The sequence below is a fragment of the Lagenorhynchus albirostris genome, chromosome 4, assembly GCF_949774975.1.
Source record: "Lagenorhynchus albirostris chromosome 4, mLagAlb1.1, whole genome shotgun sequence".
NCBI lineage: Eukaryota > Metazoa > Chordata > Mammalia > Artiodactyla > Delphinidae > Lagenorhynchus > Lagenorhynchus albirostris.
Window position 1 is genome coordinate 40,963,851 of NC_083098.1, and position 15,224 is coordinate 40,979,074.

At 38.6% G+C, this 15,224-nt stretch overlaps 1 protein-coding gene and 1 long non-coding RNA gene across 20 annotated transcripts in view; both read left to right on the forward strand.

Moving 5' to 3' along the window:
• The first annotated feature begins 25 nt into the window (after positions 1-25).
• LOC132519745 (uncharacterized) lies at positions 26-8,102 on the forward strand. Of its 2 annotated transcripts, none has more exons than XR_009540270.1 (5): positions 26-200; positions 666-1,241; positions 2,883-2,956; positions 5,438-5,512; positions 7,106-8,102. It is a non-coding gene; the product is annotated as an uncharacterized LOC132519745 (long non-coding RNA). The 2 variants fall into 2 exon arrangements; XR_009540269.1 differs by having other exon boundaries at positions 7,372-8,102.
• A 2,118-nt stretch (positions 8,103-10,220) lies between these two features.
• The window catches only part of SEC31A (SEC31 homolog A, COPII coat complex component), a 64,345-nt gene continuing 59,341 nt past the window's right edge, over positions 10,221-15,224 (forward strand). For 15 of the 18 annotated variants that reach the window (XM_060147922.1, XM_060147926.1, XM_060147927.1 and 12 more), the window contains exon 1: positions 10,221-10,348. The gene's annotated coding sequence lies outside the window, so the exon portion shown is untranslated. Of the gene's footprint in view, positions 10,349-10,384; positions 10,676-15,224 lie in introns of those variants that run through there. The other 3 variants (XM_060147924.1, XM_060147925.1, XM_060147923.1) reach the window with 3 other exon arrangements.

A 15,224-nucleotide genomic window follows, 5' to 3' on the forward strand; every position in this document is an offset into this window, starting at 1 on the left:
TTAAGTCGCGCATTGGGCCGCCCCTCCCCGCTTATTGGAGGGTGGTTACTGGATTTAGCTGGCGTGGGCTCCTTTTCGTCCGTGCTCTCTGGTTAAATCCAGTGCCATCGCGCTTCTTGTGAGTCCCAGCGAGAGAATGCGAAGGGGAGAGGCAGGACCAAAGTTGAGGCGAATCCAGTGGCATGCCGATGGGTCTCCAGGTGCGAGCTCTGAAAGTGACGGGAGGATGTGACGGGAGGGACAGGAGGGAGAGGGGTAAACGCAGCGCCTTAGAAATATTGAAGACAAAATTGGACCCCGAATAAATGATTTACTGGGAGCATGTCATTTCCTTGCATTTTATTTTCTTATAAATTTATTTATTTATTTTTGGCTGCATTGGGTCTTAGTTGCTGCGCGCAGGCTTTCTCTAGTTGCAGAGGGTGGGGGGCTACTCTTCCTTGCAGAGCGCGGGCTCTAGGTGCGTGGGCTTCAGTAGCTGTGGCGCACGGGCTTAGCTGCTCCAGGGCATGTGGGATCTTCCCGGACCAGGGCTCAAACCCATGTCTCTTGTATTGGCAGGTGGATTCTTAACCACTGTGCCACCAGGGAAGCCCCTTGCCTTTTATTTTGTAGTTCTCTGATGCAGAGATAATGTAGGGGCTATTGATATGGTTGACTGTTAGGTATGTGACCTCAGAGGAGCTTGAATGAGAATGTAATACCAAGATAAGTCGACTTTCAATTCAACTGACTCTTTCCTGCAAGATCCTTTGCCGCAATGGGGGATAAGAAGGGAATAAGGTAAGAAGGTCCTCAGGGTTTGGGGGTAAGCGCACGGTCTAGTTTGGACTCATCAATAGCAGTGCTAGGAGGGGCAGGAGAGAGGGCCAATGAAATGGTTTTGGTTGGGGTGTGGGGCATCCTGGATAGCTTTCAGGGTGAGAAGATCTTAGAACGATGTCTTCGTTAAGCTCTTTATGTTTACAGTATAAGATTTAAGTTTTCATAGAGGAAACAAAATGGGGCCAAGGTAGGACATAGTTTTTATTTTGTATCTTTGAAGAGGTCCTTAGTATATATTATGTGGCATCTTTCGTGCTTAACTGTAGAGGCCTATTTTAGGAAACAGAAATGTTCCTAACTTTTTTGTTTCTATCTCCAGCTGGCAAGAATGAGTCAGACATTTCCAAGCAAGATTGTTTTTTTTTTCCCTTTTTGTTTGCTTTATCCAGACTCTAGCCAAAAAGATTCATCTCGAGGTATTACTTATTCACGATTGCTTTCCATTATAATATGCTTATATCTTATTTGAATGAAATTAACATAGCTTTTGCTTATGTAGTTTTGTTAAAAATCACAAGGTCTAAGGATAGTACATGAATGGGGGAAATTGGTTCATGGGGGATGTACTTAACTTGGCTGTAAGATGTGCAAAGGGTAGGACCTGGATTTAAATCACTGTCAGCTGGTTAGACTATTAGAAGCTTTTTTAGCACTCAACCAATTAAATCCTGAATAAGGGTAAATAGAAATAAATAAGTTTTCAATTAAAAATTGGTTGCCTTATTTTTTTGGCAAGAGTTTTATTGAGATATAATGCATATGCCATACAATTAAGCCATTTAAAGTGCACAATTCGATGGGTCTTAGTGTATCATGAGTTGTGCCACCATCACCACAATCAATTTTAGAACATTTTCATCACCCCAGAAAGAGACTCCCTTTTCATTAGCAGTCACTGCTTACATTTTCCCTCCCCCAGTCCCTGGAAACCACTAATCTTCGTCTGTGTAGATTTGCCTATTCTGGATATTTCATATAAATGGAATCAGAAATTAGTCTTTTGTGACTGGCTTCTTTCACTTGGAATATTTTTAAGGTTTATTTATGTTGTAGTACCAGTACTTCATTTCTTTTTATTGCCAAAAAATATACCATTATATGAATATATACCACATTTTATGTGTCCATTCAGGTTGTTTTCCTTCGGGGGCTGTTACAAATAATGCTGCCATGAACAGTAGTGTACGAGTTTGTGTCGGGGCATGTGTTTTCATTCCTCTTGAGTATATGCCTAAGGGTGGAATTGCTGGGTCATATGCTAACTCATGTTTAACTTTTTGAGGAAATGCCAGACCTTTTCCAAAGTGGCTGCCATTTTACATTCCCACGAGCCATGGGCGAGGGTTCCAGTTTCTCCACATTCTCATGGGTGTGAAGTGGTATCATTGTGGTGGTTGCCCTTTTTTAAGTACTCAAAGTTTGTAAGAAACTTGCTAGAGGATGCTCCTTGAGTGCAGAGACAATGTCTGAGGTGAATTTGTGTTTTCAGTCCCTGGCGCGCAAATAGATACGTGTGTTTCTGCTGCATTGTTTCCTGATAATATGGCTCGCACATTATTCTGACAATATTCTTCTAATTATTAATTACAGATGAATTACAGAAAACTGCTATGTTGCAGAACTGATTTACTTAAATGTAGACCTGCTAAATGAAAATAACCCACTTACTTTACAGAAGCCACAAGGGGTCGCTGCTCTTGGTATTCTTAGTGTACTTTTGGATAGGGAAGTATGCAGTCCCTTATAAATGGAATCATTGATTTTGAGTTGTATTTATGTATTTTTACATTTGCTTATAAGTTTTACATGCTTTTTGTTGCTATTTTTTATTGTTTTACTGGTGACATTGAAGTTCTCGATTTAATCATTTGATTACATCTTTGCTTCCTTTGATAACTTCATATCCAATGATTAAACCTTTTTACTGCTGTTCACATAATGAACTGTTGTGATTACTGCATATGTAAATGAGGATATGTCAGCTGTATTAAAGATGTTATTTGTCAAAAGCATTGACCAGTGCAGAAAATAATTTAAAATAAAATATCTCTTTTCAGGAATTATATTCTTGGAGATGTTGGGAAAAGATTCCTGGGTCTTGGAAGATAATTACTAGAAATATGCAGGGGAGGTAGTATATCTTTCTTTTTTTAATGTATTAAGTATTCCTGGAACAAAAGCAGTGAATTGGAAGGGGAGGATTGTCCAAGTAAAAAATGGATTTATAAAGCCTTGAGTGAAATCTAATTTTCTGTTTTATGGTATAGAATCTCATTAATTGGTTACTTGGGGGAAAAAATAGTAACAGCTAATGCTTATTGAGTGGTTACATGTAAGACATTGTACTAAGTGTATTATACACACAGTTTTTTGTTTTTGTTTTAAACACTTATTTCTCTCAACAACCCTATGAAAGTAAATAGACTTTTTGCCTTCTAGGATTGGTATCATTCTTATTGAATACCTACCTTTTTGTCAGATTTTTAGCTAGTTTTACATTTATTTGTCATCTTGATATAATAAAATGTATTTCTAGTGACTGACATATTCTTGCTGAATTTTTCATCCTTTTAATTCTCTGGGGTTTTTTCTGCTTCAGAAAGCCTTGGGGTCTTGAAATTATTGGTGATTAAATATAAAGACAGTTCTGAACCTGGTCCTTTCCCAAGAATTTTAGACCTTTAGAGCTAATTTATAAGTTGTGCGTTTTAGTTTTTGGATATGGATTGTGACCTTCTGTGTTAGTTGTTTATTGCTGTGTAACAAATTACTCAATATTTGGCAGTTTAAAACAGCAAACACTTACGGAACATTGGGGAGAGGAGGTAGAAGAGAGACAGCAGCTTCCAAACTGTCTCATTTGGCAAGCCTGTGTTCCCTGATGGCTGTTGGCTAAGGGCTTCAGTTCTTCTTCATCATGTGAACCTCTCCATGGGCTGCCTGAGTGTCTTTACCGCATGATAGCTGGCTTTCGGACACTCGTCCAAGAGAGAAAAGCCAAGATAGAAGGTTGTCTTTCAATAGTCTTGAAAGTGACAAAACACCAACAGGACCCTATCCTGTTGGTCCTGGTATGGTATAGATGGGCACTATACAAAGGTGTGACTGCTAAGAGGTGTAGGATCATTGGAGACCATCTTGGAGGTTGACTGCCACACTTTAGTTAAATACTTTTTTTAAAAAACTGTTTCAGTTTATTAAATCAAGAGATTTAATCTTTGACCCTCAAGTCAGATGAAGTATGAGAGCATATGATCCAAATGAGTGCTCTCTTTGCTATGGTGCATGGTTTCTTTCTCGCCTATGTATATATAAACTACTTAAGTGGTGCTACATTCATTTTGGAAAATTTCTAAGGAGTTTATAAGAAAGTTCAGGGCTACCCTGGTGGTGCAGTGGTTGTGAGTCCGCCTGCCGATGCAGGGGACACGGGTTCATGCCCCGGTCCGGGAAGATCCCACATGCCGCAGAGCGGCTAGGCCTGTGAGCCATGGCCTCTGAGCCTGCGTGTCCGGAGCCAAAGAAGAAAAGAAAGTTCAGTTTATAGTCAGAATCTTCTGCCTTCATTAAATATTGTTTTTCTCGGACCCATTTCCCCTCTCCCAATTCCTCCTAGGTGGAGGCGGTTAGAGAAGCTGGTGGCACTAGACTATAGATAGAAATTGTGTGTCCCCTTCCTCTATTATTTTGCTTGGGGTTCAGATTGACTTGGAGGAGTTGACAAACCCTTAATGTTTAGAGTTTTTCAAGGAATGTAGTCCAGTTACTTATAGGCAGTTACACAAATATTTGACATAGGATGGAGTAAAGATACAAATATGCAGCAGCAGACTTAGAGCAGTTTGCCCTTTTCCCCAAAAGCTTGATTTTTATCCAATAGGGTGAGTATACTTTCTTTTCTTTCTGCTACTTTCTCCCCCACCATGGGCTCTGTCCCTCTTAATGAGCAAAACAGACTTTGTCAAGAAGTCAGAATGTTCCAAATTGGCAGAATTCTAATTAGTTCCTGAGATTTGTAATCTTTTGAGTCTTTTCCCATTATTACTGCTTAAAAGTTCTTTGTTAACAGAGACGACTTTCCCCCTTTTCCTTTAAAGCTTTAGTGCTTCTGATCATTGGAAACCTTGTCTGATAACAAAAACATTACATATAAAGCAAGGCATAACCAGTTTGGGAATGTATTAAGGTATAGTTACCCTTCCCATATCAGGCTTGATCTTGAGAAGAGGACACCTCCAAGTTAGCATAAGGTAACCTGTGCAAAGTAGTAAATGATATGCTTGAAATTATCTTTGTTATGGGTTTTTTCCAATCATAGTAAAATTGGAGGTCTTATCTGTTCTATGTGAGAGAATTTAAAACTATAGAAATGTGCATTTATTACGTATTTTTTAAAAGGAGCTAAGCAATAAAAACTTTAAGGCTAGAGCTTAAGTTGAAAATAAGAAGAAAGTATAAATGTCCAATGATTAAACTTTTCCACTGCTGTTCACATCATGATTTGTTGTGATTAATGTATGTGGATGAGGACATAATGAAAAAAAATCATGAGGCTTATAGATAAAATGTGGTTTTTGTACATTGACTTGCCTGTAAATGTTTTTCATTTTAGGAATAAAATTGAAGGGTGTTTTTCTTAGAGAACACCATTTGTCCTATTTATCAGGAATTCGAAGATTTATATAAGGTAAGAGGTTTATAAACTTTTCAATTTTGACAAAAGAAGACAAAAAATCAAATCTGAGCAAAAAATTGGATATTGTATTCATTATATATTGAGCATAATGTGGATATCATATTCAATTAAAATTTTTCCTTATTTTTTCAGCTTTCAAAGATAACAAATACTATTTCAAAAATAATATAATTTTCCAAATCAATAGATTTAATACAGCATAGGCAGTTGGGTGGGTGGGGGGTAGGACTTTTAACCTTGACAGTCATCTTTTCTTAAAAATAATACAATTCTTTCAGGCCCTGAATTAGAGATCATATGTTCTGGGATTTAAATTTGCTGAATTATTGGATATTCTGTACATAATTGTTTGGTGTGCCAGTGGATGACCATCCTATAACTTTAGCTTTCTTCAAGAATAACAGATAGGCCAGTGGTCAGAAGCTAAGAATCTCAAATCTAATACCAGATTAATCTGTCATTAATCAGGCGTGTAATCTTGGGGTGTTTTTCAAATTGGAGGAATATAAAGCGGGAAAATTTTTGTGAATACTCAATGTTGATTTAAGTTAATTTTCTATTTCTTAAAGTTGATATAAACTTTGTTTATTGCCCTTAATGAAAAGATTTACAAAATAAATGCATTCGAAAACAAAATGTAAACATTAACGGGGTGGATGCTACTGTTTTGCAGAAGTAAACATAGTACTGGCTGCTATCCAGTAAATTTTGTGCCTTGTGCCTTGTGATGATTGTAAAGTTTTACAATCTGGACAGCAGTATGGTTGTCCAGAACTTTACTCTTTTGCAGACCTAAAGATTATTGAAATGAGGGAAGGGGGCCTAAATTCACAAAAGGATGTCTTTGGACTGTCTGCAAATCCTTATTTGAAGAATTCTATATTATATTACTTCCAAACATTCTTGTAGCTCCAATGAGTAATTCAGAGTCTTGGAATTAACATTCTTTTGAGAAAAACTGAAGTTTTTATTTGATCTAGGATTTGGCTTGGCTAGTAGTTAACTAAATTGGGTTAAAAGTTGACTGTTTTGGGCTTCCCTGGTGGCGCAGTGGTTGAGAGTCCGCCTGCCGATGCAGGGGACACTGGTTCGTGCCCCGGTCCTGGAAGATCCCACATGCCGCGGAGTGGCTGGGCCCGTGAGCCATGGCCGCTGGGCCTGCGTGTCCGGAGCCTGTGCTCCACGGCGGGAGAGGCCACAACAGTGAGAGGCCCGCGTACCGCAAAAAAAAAAAAAAAAAAGTTGACTGTTTTGTTAACTACCAATACAAGTTTTTCTTTTTAGATACAGGTAGTCCTTACTTTGCACCATTTCACCATGCGTGAATATCAGTTTTCACAATGTAGTTAAACAACAGCTGTCCCACAACAACACAGCTGAACTTTTAGTTGTCACAGTATTAACTGAATTATTGCATAAACTTTGCTACTGGCTCTTTATTGCAAAATCATTATGCAAAGATGTGCATCATGAACAGTAGCAGTTACATGACTTCTTTCAAAGTCTTGGTGATTGGTCACTGAACATCTATTAGTTACACACAGATAGTAAAGCATATACTTGTGTTGCCTCCTTGTCTCCTAGGGATAAACCCATGTGAGATTTTGCAAAAATAGAAAATCAGAAGACGGAATTGGTCAACAAATATGACAGAATAGCAAAGAAATGAAAAGTGATAATACTGGAAGTGAAATTAGATGTGGTTAGATTTGAAAATGGCCACAGCAAAGCAAAGATAGGATGAGACCTAGGCCTACATGAAGCTACAGTACAAGCCACATTTTAAAAGTCTGATGAATACAAAAACAATGTAAAGTTGCTTCAACATCTTTTCGTTTAAATTGTACTAGGAACAGAAAGCCGCTGATGGTTGAAATGGAGCATTTACTTCTTTGGATTGAGGACTGTAATCAAAAACAAATCCCAGTCAGTTTGGCATTGAAGTTAGTTGCTGCATTGAAGGAAAATGGTAATTACAAGGACATCTATTTACTGCCAGTGAAGGCTGGTTTCATTGTTTCAGAAGTCAACATGAATTGATTAATGTTAAGCTACCTGGTGAAGCTACAAGCTCAGATAAGGATGCTACTGTGAAATTTGCACTCAAGATTCCAAGAATTACAGGCAGTCTTGCTTTGCACAGTAGTGAGAGACTGTACTATGCAAAAAACTGCAGGATTTGGATGGGATGTAAATGGAGTTAGAAGATAAAGATGATCCTGGGAATGTTGACACTGGTGCCATTCAAGAAATAGTTCTAGATATGCAGGAGGCAGAACGTAGTGAAGGCAAATATAAAGTTTTACGTGAGTAAAGCAGTTGTAAAGGATGAACGTGTCTCAGAAGTCATGCTGTTGAAAAACTTCACATTGAAGGAACTTTCAGAGATGTTTCATGACATTGACGGCACAAAGGATAAAATTTTGGAAGCTGATTCAAGCTTAGAAAGGAGTATGACAGTTTGCCAAGGCAGAGATAAGATGCACACTCCATGTTATAAGTCATATAATGTGAAGAAAGCAAGCACTTTTCAAACTACTTGATACATTTTTTATAAAGAAATAAAACATTATAATTTTCAGTGTTTCTAGTGGTTTGTTTTGGGGTTTTGTTTGTTTGGGGGGGTTCGGTTTTGGGGTTTTTGGGTTTTTTTGTTTTTTGGCTGCGCTGCGTGGCTTGTTGGACCTCAGTTCCCCTACCAGGGATTCAGTCCGAGCTCCAGCAGTGAAAGCGCCAAGTCCTAACCACTGGACCGCCAGGGAATTCCCAATGTTTCTAGTGTTTTAAATATTAATTTTACTATATTACATTTATAACCAACACCAGAGGGTTTTTAATGTTTTGGCAAATTTTAAGGTTACAGAATAATCATAGATTGTTAATCCCATAGATTAAGACTTTGCAGAGTTTCAGCTTGCATAGTCAAAGCCAGAACCGCCTGCATTTAAAACAAGCTAAGGAGTCTTTGTATTCAACCAGATATAAATACATCAAGTTGAGAAACCACTATATTTTAGCCTTATAACCATATATATTATAATTGACATTTTTCACATTGTCTTTGTATGCTACTACATCAAGTCTTTGAAATAAAAATTTATAATACTAAATGTCTCATTTGGACTTTGAGCATTAATCCATTTGTAGGTAAAATCCTGTCTAATAGAATAGGGGTTGGCAAACTTTACTTTAAAGGGCCATATAGTAAATATTTTAGGCTTTGCGGGCCATATAGTCTCTAGCAAATACTCGTTTGCCTTTGTAGCACCAAAAACAGCCATAGACAATAACAAACCATTTAGCATGGCTCTGTTCTAGTAAAACTTTGTGGATACAAAAATTTGAATTTCATGTAATTTTCTCATGAAACATTTTTCTTTTGCCATTCTTAGCTCACAAGGGTCTACAAAAAGGGGGTTCCGGGGTGGAGAGGTTTGCAGTTTGATTTATGCAATAGGGACATGTAATTGAACTGTACGATTGTATACCAAAGAATGTGACTGACCACTGCTTGCATCATTGAGTTTTGAGAAAGTTGTTCTTATGAATACTTTTCCATACCATTGCACACTTACAGGTAGTAGGGTGGGGGATCTTTGGGGAATGGGGCAGTAGGAAATTCAATGTTTCTTTTCACTTGACTCAAATGATGGTCCCACTTTTAAGTCAGGGATTTTTACTGACACCTTTTTAGGTAAACTAGTCCTTGCAGCGGTAAGTAAAAATGGAAGGCTTTTTAGAATTCTAGAAATTAGCAACTCTATCCTAAGACTCTTGAGCAGGTCTACTACAGCCCTACATAAATAAATTTGCTTTTTAAACGGAACCAGAAGTATAAAACGCTAAAAGGGTGTTGGAAGGAGTACAGTGAGTACAAATGTGCCTACTGTCTTAAATAAGAGTGTTAGCTATATTTTGCTTTGTGTGTGCAAAAAAGATACTACTTCCAGTGAAGGTGTTTAGAAAAGACCCTTGACTGGTGTAATGGGAAGGGAACTATACAGGTTCTGTACTTTAGCAAGTGATTTTCCTCTGGCTTTATTTGTTCGCTGTGAAATAATTCCTCCGTAAACTAGAAACAACATCCAGGCAACGCACTAATTAGATGCCAGGCTCTGGTGAAACTAGTATAGTTACAGTGACTGAAGGCAAATGCTAACATCTCAAATAGTACCGCAGGATACTAACTGGAATACCTTATTTACCCCAGTATGCCTCTTTAGAGTAACAAATCAAGTACGTCCACAACAGCCTTTGGGTATAAACAGATCCGTTTGGTTTTAAAGAAGTCTCAGTAAGCAATGCCGTAGAACCAAGTAAGCAATTTTAAGAGCCCAGTCACAGTTACAGTTGTTGCAATAAGGCCCTTGCAGCCCGATTTTCGGTGGCTGGTCGCGTTGGCAGTGCCGCGGGGGCTGCTGACGTTTCACAGGACCAGTGCTACGTGGCGTTCCTGCGGGCCGGGGCCCTTCTTCCGCTAGGCAGCTACGCCCAGCAGGATTTTTCTTTTTCGCGTCGTCCTGGCCGCCACCGCACGCCACCTCCGAGAACCGATCCTTAACCTCACGGGGGCGCGCACGGCGCGGGAGCGAGCCCCCTCCTCCACCATCGCTCCCGGAAGTGCCGTGGCCGGCCGCGCGCCGGGGCGGGCGGGGCAAGGCGTCGCTCCCGGAAGCGTCGGATAGCCGGCTGGGCGGGGTTGCGACTGCCACGTTGGAGCGGAACGTGGAGGTGGCCCTGGGCAGGAGGAGGGGCGGTGGCGAATGCTGGGAGAGTCCGACGAGCGCGGCGCTACTGTAGGAACTGGTCGCCGGGGGTCCCCGCCAGGTGTGTCCGCCTGTCCCCTTCTTTCCTCTTTGAGGGCCCTGGCCCTTCAGGGAGAGCCTGGGCCAACGCTGGTATCCCGGCCTCGGTCTCCGCTGGTCGCCGCCAGCCTGCGGCCCGGCCTCTGGTGGAGGCGCGCCCGGGTCTTCGTTTCGGGCCCGGCGGGTCAACGCCTGGCGTCACGGCTGCTTTGGAGATCGCCCTGTCCGCATCCGCCGACGTTTCCACTGCTGAGCAGAGGCGCCGCTGAGACTTGCGACAGGGTGTCCTGCCGGCGCCCGTAGCTGGCGTCTGAGGTTAGGAGACCTTCAGATCCTTGTGCACAAAGAGGTGCGGTCCCCAAGGGCGAGGGAAGGAAACAAACCTCAGGATTACTTTGGTTGACTTTAGTTTGGTTGGGATTTTTTGTTGCTATTTGAACTGTTGCCAGATTTAAAGGATCGTGGGTTTTAACTATATAGGCTGTTGTCATTTAACCAGGATTGGATTATTTTAAGGGCAGTAGTCGCCGGTCGCAGCCTATACCTCGAAGGAAGTATCATTGAGTGTTGTATGTTTTTGCTAATAAGTTACTATTATACGAGGTTAAATTACGGGGCAGGTGTAAAATAAATCAAAATATTGCCTGGGCTTACGAGCATTATAAACTTTTCCGTGAGCGCAAGGAACTAATTTTACCTAGGTCATTCTGAAGTTGCATTGATGGTGACAAATCCTTCCTCCTAAACTGTCTTTCTAACCACAGAAAACTGAAATTTGATTGTCTTTGTGGGCAACTGTAACTCTATTTAATCAATAATTATGAGCCTCGTCCTTGTTTCATGCTGTCTTAAGTTTTCTGAACATAACGATTGTTCTAGAGTTGGCTAAAGTTTACTTACCTTTTCTTAGTGGTTCTTCTGTGCTCCTGGTTTCTCATTGTCCCTTAATTACAGCTCTGGGAAAGTTTCGTAGACTCTAAGAACTTTTGGATAAGTTGAACTGTTTTGTTGTTGTGAATTTCTGTTACATACATCTAAGTTTACTTAGGAAATGTGAGATTTTGAGTGGATTTACAGTTATATTAATTGTATATAAGCAAGTTCTTTTCTGAAACTAATAGCATAAGAACGGAAAGAAATTTTTGTAGACTGTAAAGAGCAATGATTCTCAACCTTTTGGGATTCCACTCTTTTAAGGATCTGATGAAACCATTGGATCATCTTCCTAAACAAATGCACATATACACACGGATAGGATTTTCTGTATATTTTCATGAAGTTTACAAATCCCAAATTAAAGATTCTTGTAAGTTGATATTATTAAATTGATTTTTCAATTGTCTTTAGAAGTGTTGTCATTCTTAAATAAGTTAATTTCAGCTCAGAAAGTTTTGTTTATTAAGACTGCAGATAAGCGTGACACCATTTAGTTCAGTTTTGTTTATTAAGACTGCAGATAAGTGTGACTCCATTTAGTTCACCGATGCACAGTTGCTTCTTTGATTTGGTTTTTGTTGAGTGAGATGAGCCTAGAACATCAATAACATTAAACAAATTCTCTAGAACAAATGTGCCCATCCATAATGAGGTATTTTGCCCACACAAGATGGATTTTTACTAAAGACAGTGGCAGCTAGGGATTGTATTCCTGGTTTGGGAGTCAGAGTTTCCAGTTCTGTTACCTCTTGCACTTTTTACTTTCTGGTTTAGGTCAGCTCTATATGTAGCTTTGTAAGGTTGGTGTTTTTTTAGAGAATAGTACTGTTGGGTTTTAGTGTTGCTTCACAAAATTAGCGTTTAGAAAATGCAGAAAGAAAAAAAGTTTTCACTTAACTGCACACAATTGCTGTGGAGACAAACTGGATGAATAAATAAAAGTTTTCTGGATCATATATTTTCTTCAGTAGATGTATTCTTTTGAAGATTCACTGGGGTAAACATTTTAAATTGTGACTTTTGTATTAGCTGCCATTTACAAGCATTGATTGACCAGGTGCCAGGGACTGTTCTCTGTGAATTCTCACAACAAACCTATGGTGTACTTTTATTACAGTTATTTTACCAAATGGTTAGCCATGACACACATAGATAAAGTTACATGCTTAAAGTCAGAGCTAGGACATGGTGAAGCTGGGATTTAAACCAAGGATGTCGGCTCCAGTCTCCATACTTTTAACTGCTGTGCTATAGATGTTGTCTTATAGGGGGTATATGTAAACAAACCATTGTCCTCACAATTTTCTTTTAATATTTTCACAACTATGTTCTGTGTAAAATAGTCTTGAATGAAACAAATCTACATAGCATGAATTCTAATCACATACAATATTGAAAAAAATTACACAAAGTTTTCAAAGCAAGTCTCACTTGGGAAATACACGTTTTAATCTAAGACTTCTTTCTTCATATTTTCAAGAAAACTAGTTACAACTAAGTGGTCATTTTTAAGAGGAAATACACATGTATCTAGATGAAGCTGTATTTCCATAGTATTCTTAATAGTTTTGAGAATGATATGTAGTTTATGGTATTCTTGTCTAATTAGATTCAGACCGCTTAATGTAGTTCTAGGCTATTTGTAGTAGAGTGATTTGATGTTTTTTTAAACAATGGTATTTAAGCCTTATGTTCAGTACAGGTTCATAAGTGGAACTGCTTCTGGTGGAACATTGAGTACTAAGGCCAAGAAATAGACTTTATAAATGCTTTGAATTCCTACTTAACCATTTTATGTTCTTGTGAATTTGTCTCACTCTCTCTCAGTAAATGTTACACATTAACTAAGTGTTCATGAATTCAGTAGCCCTTGTTGTATCTTTACTCCTAAAGATACTGTAATTATATTCAATTTGGTTTTTAAAAAACTTTATATATATGTAGCTATTTTGTTGTCACTTTTAGAAATTATTCTAAAGGCACTTTAGTACTTTCCCCTATTTTTTAAATAAGTTAAGTTTTAAACAGTGAAGAATTTAAAAATTAAATATTTTACTTGAAATTGGTCTTTCTAGCTCATCAGTCTTTTTGTATTCCCATAAATACAGACATTCAAAATCAATCAAGCAAAACTGTGTATCTCAGTCTGTGCTAAGCAATTTTGAGTCCGAAAAGGGTAAAAGCTGTAACACTTGATTGAAAAAATGACAGTATTTGTCGATTTGGTGAGACAAGATGACATATAAAACAGTTGGTAAAACAGGCGATGGGAAAATATGTACTAACAGAATGTTAAAAAGTTTTATTAAGATAAATAACTTTATTGTAAGACACTTGAAGTGTGGTACAGACTAATGTAAAGAGTTAAGAGACTATTTAGATCAGTGTGGATTGGACCAGTAGGGCAGATTTCATGAAGGACCTGGGATTTGAACTTATTATTAAAGACAATTGGCTGAGAAGAAAAAGAGGGCATTTCATATAAAGAAAATAAGCCTCTTTTTCATTTCTTAGAAAATTGGGATTTTTTTTTCCTTTTTTTCTTCACAATAATCTTAGGAGACTAGATGTGCAGTTTCCTTGATTAATCTCATGATAGTAATAATCTTTAAAGTAGTTAGCATATTAAAACACATTTTAGGGCTTCCCTGGTGGTGCAGTGGTTGAGAGTCCGCCTGCCGATGCAGGGCACACGGGTTCGTACCCCGGTCCGGGAAGATCCCACATGCCGCGGAGCGGCTGGGCCTGTGAGCCATGGCTGCTGAGCCTGCGCGTCCGGAGCCTGAGCTCTGCAACGGCAGAGGCCACAACAGTGAGAGGCCCGCGTACCGCAAAAAACAAAACAAAACCAAAAAAACCACATTTTAATTTGTGTTTGGACCTCTGTAAAATACATTATCTCATTTCAACCTCACAATATCCCCTAAGGTAATCATTCTTAACCCCATCTTACAAAGGTAAGTAGGAATTGGGGCTCAGAGAGGTCAAATGATGTGTCGACGGTGTCAAAAGTAACAGACCCAGTATTCAAGTTGAGGATTAACTCCAGAGGCCCTGCCTCTAAGCTATGTAGTTCAACCTTCTATCCACTTTGCCTAAACTAGGCTGTTTCTAAAATACATGTCTTCTTCCCTTAATTTCATCATGCATTGTAGTTTCTTTGCCATTCATTATTTCTCCTAAATGTTAATATTTATTCTATGATTAAAATTGAATACTTGAGCTTGTTGTAATAACAAGTAAGAGCTTGGACTCTGGAGCTAAACTTCTGAGTTCAAATCTTGGCTCTGCCCCTTGCTAGTGTGTTCAAATTATTTAATCTTTCTGTGCCTTCATTTTATTATCTGTAAAATGTTCATCAAGTATAAACAATTTGGACATGTAAGACTCAGGGCATGTTTTTAGTCTAAGGCCCTCTTAAGGAAACTGTTAGAGGATGAACTTCATCCTCCAGAGATGAGTAAGAAAACTGGCAAGAGTACTGTTGGAGAACATTGAGTATATTTAACTACAATAGACCTGAGGCTAAAACAAAAGTAGGAATAAGGAAGAAAGAATAAAATGTACATGTTAAATACCTGATGATGTAGGAATTGGTCGTAAAAGTAAAAAATTAAGAGAACTGGGAAGTAAGAAGAAAATTGGATGTAGAATAAGTTTGTGGATTGCCTAATCTATAATGGCTAGGAGTCAAAGAACATTATTTAAAGCTGACAAATCAGTTAGTAGAAGCATAAGCATATTTAGCAGTACAAAGGTAAACACTGAGAAAGATAATACTGTGATTATAACTGTGTGATGCAAGAGAGGCAGTAAGATTATATAAGCTAATTTTGTTAGTGCTCATAGTAGTTAACTGTGTAAAGAAATAGAGGATTAATAGTACTAAGTGAAATTATTTAAAATTATAGTAACAAAGATGGAACCAGAAACATATACTAGAACAAAAATACAAATCACTC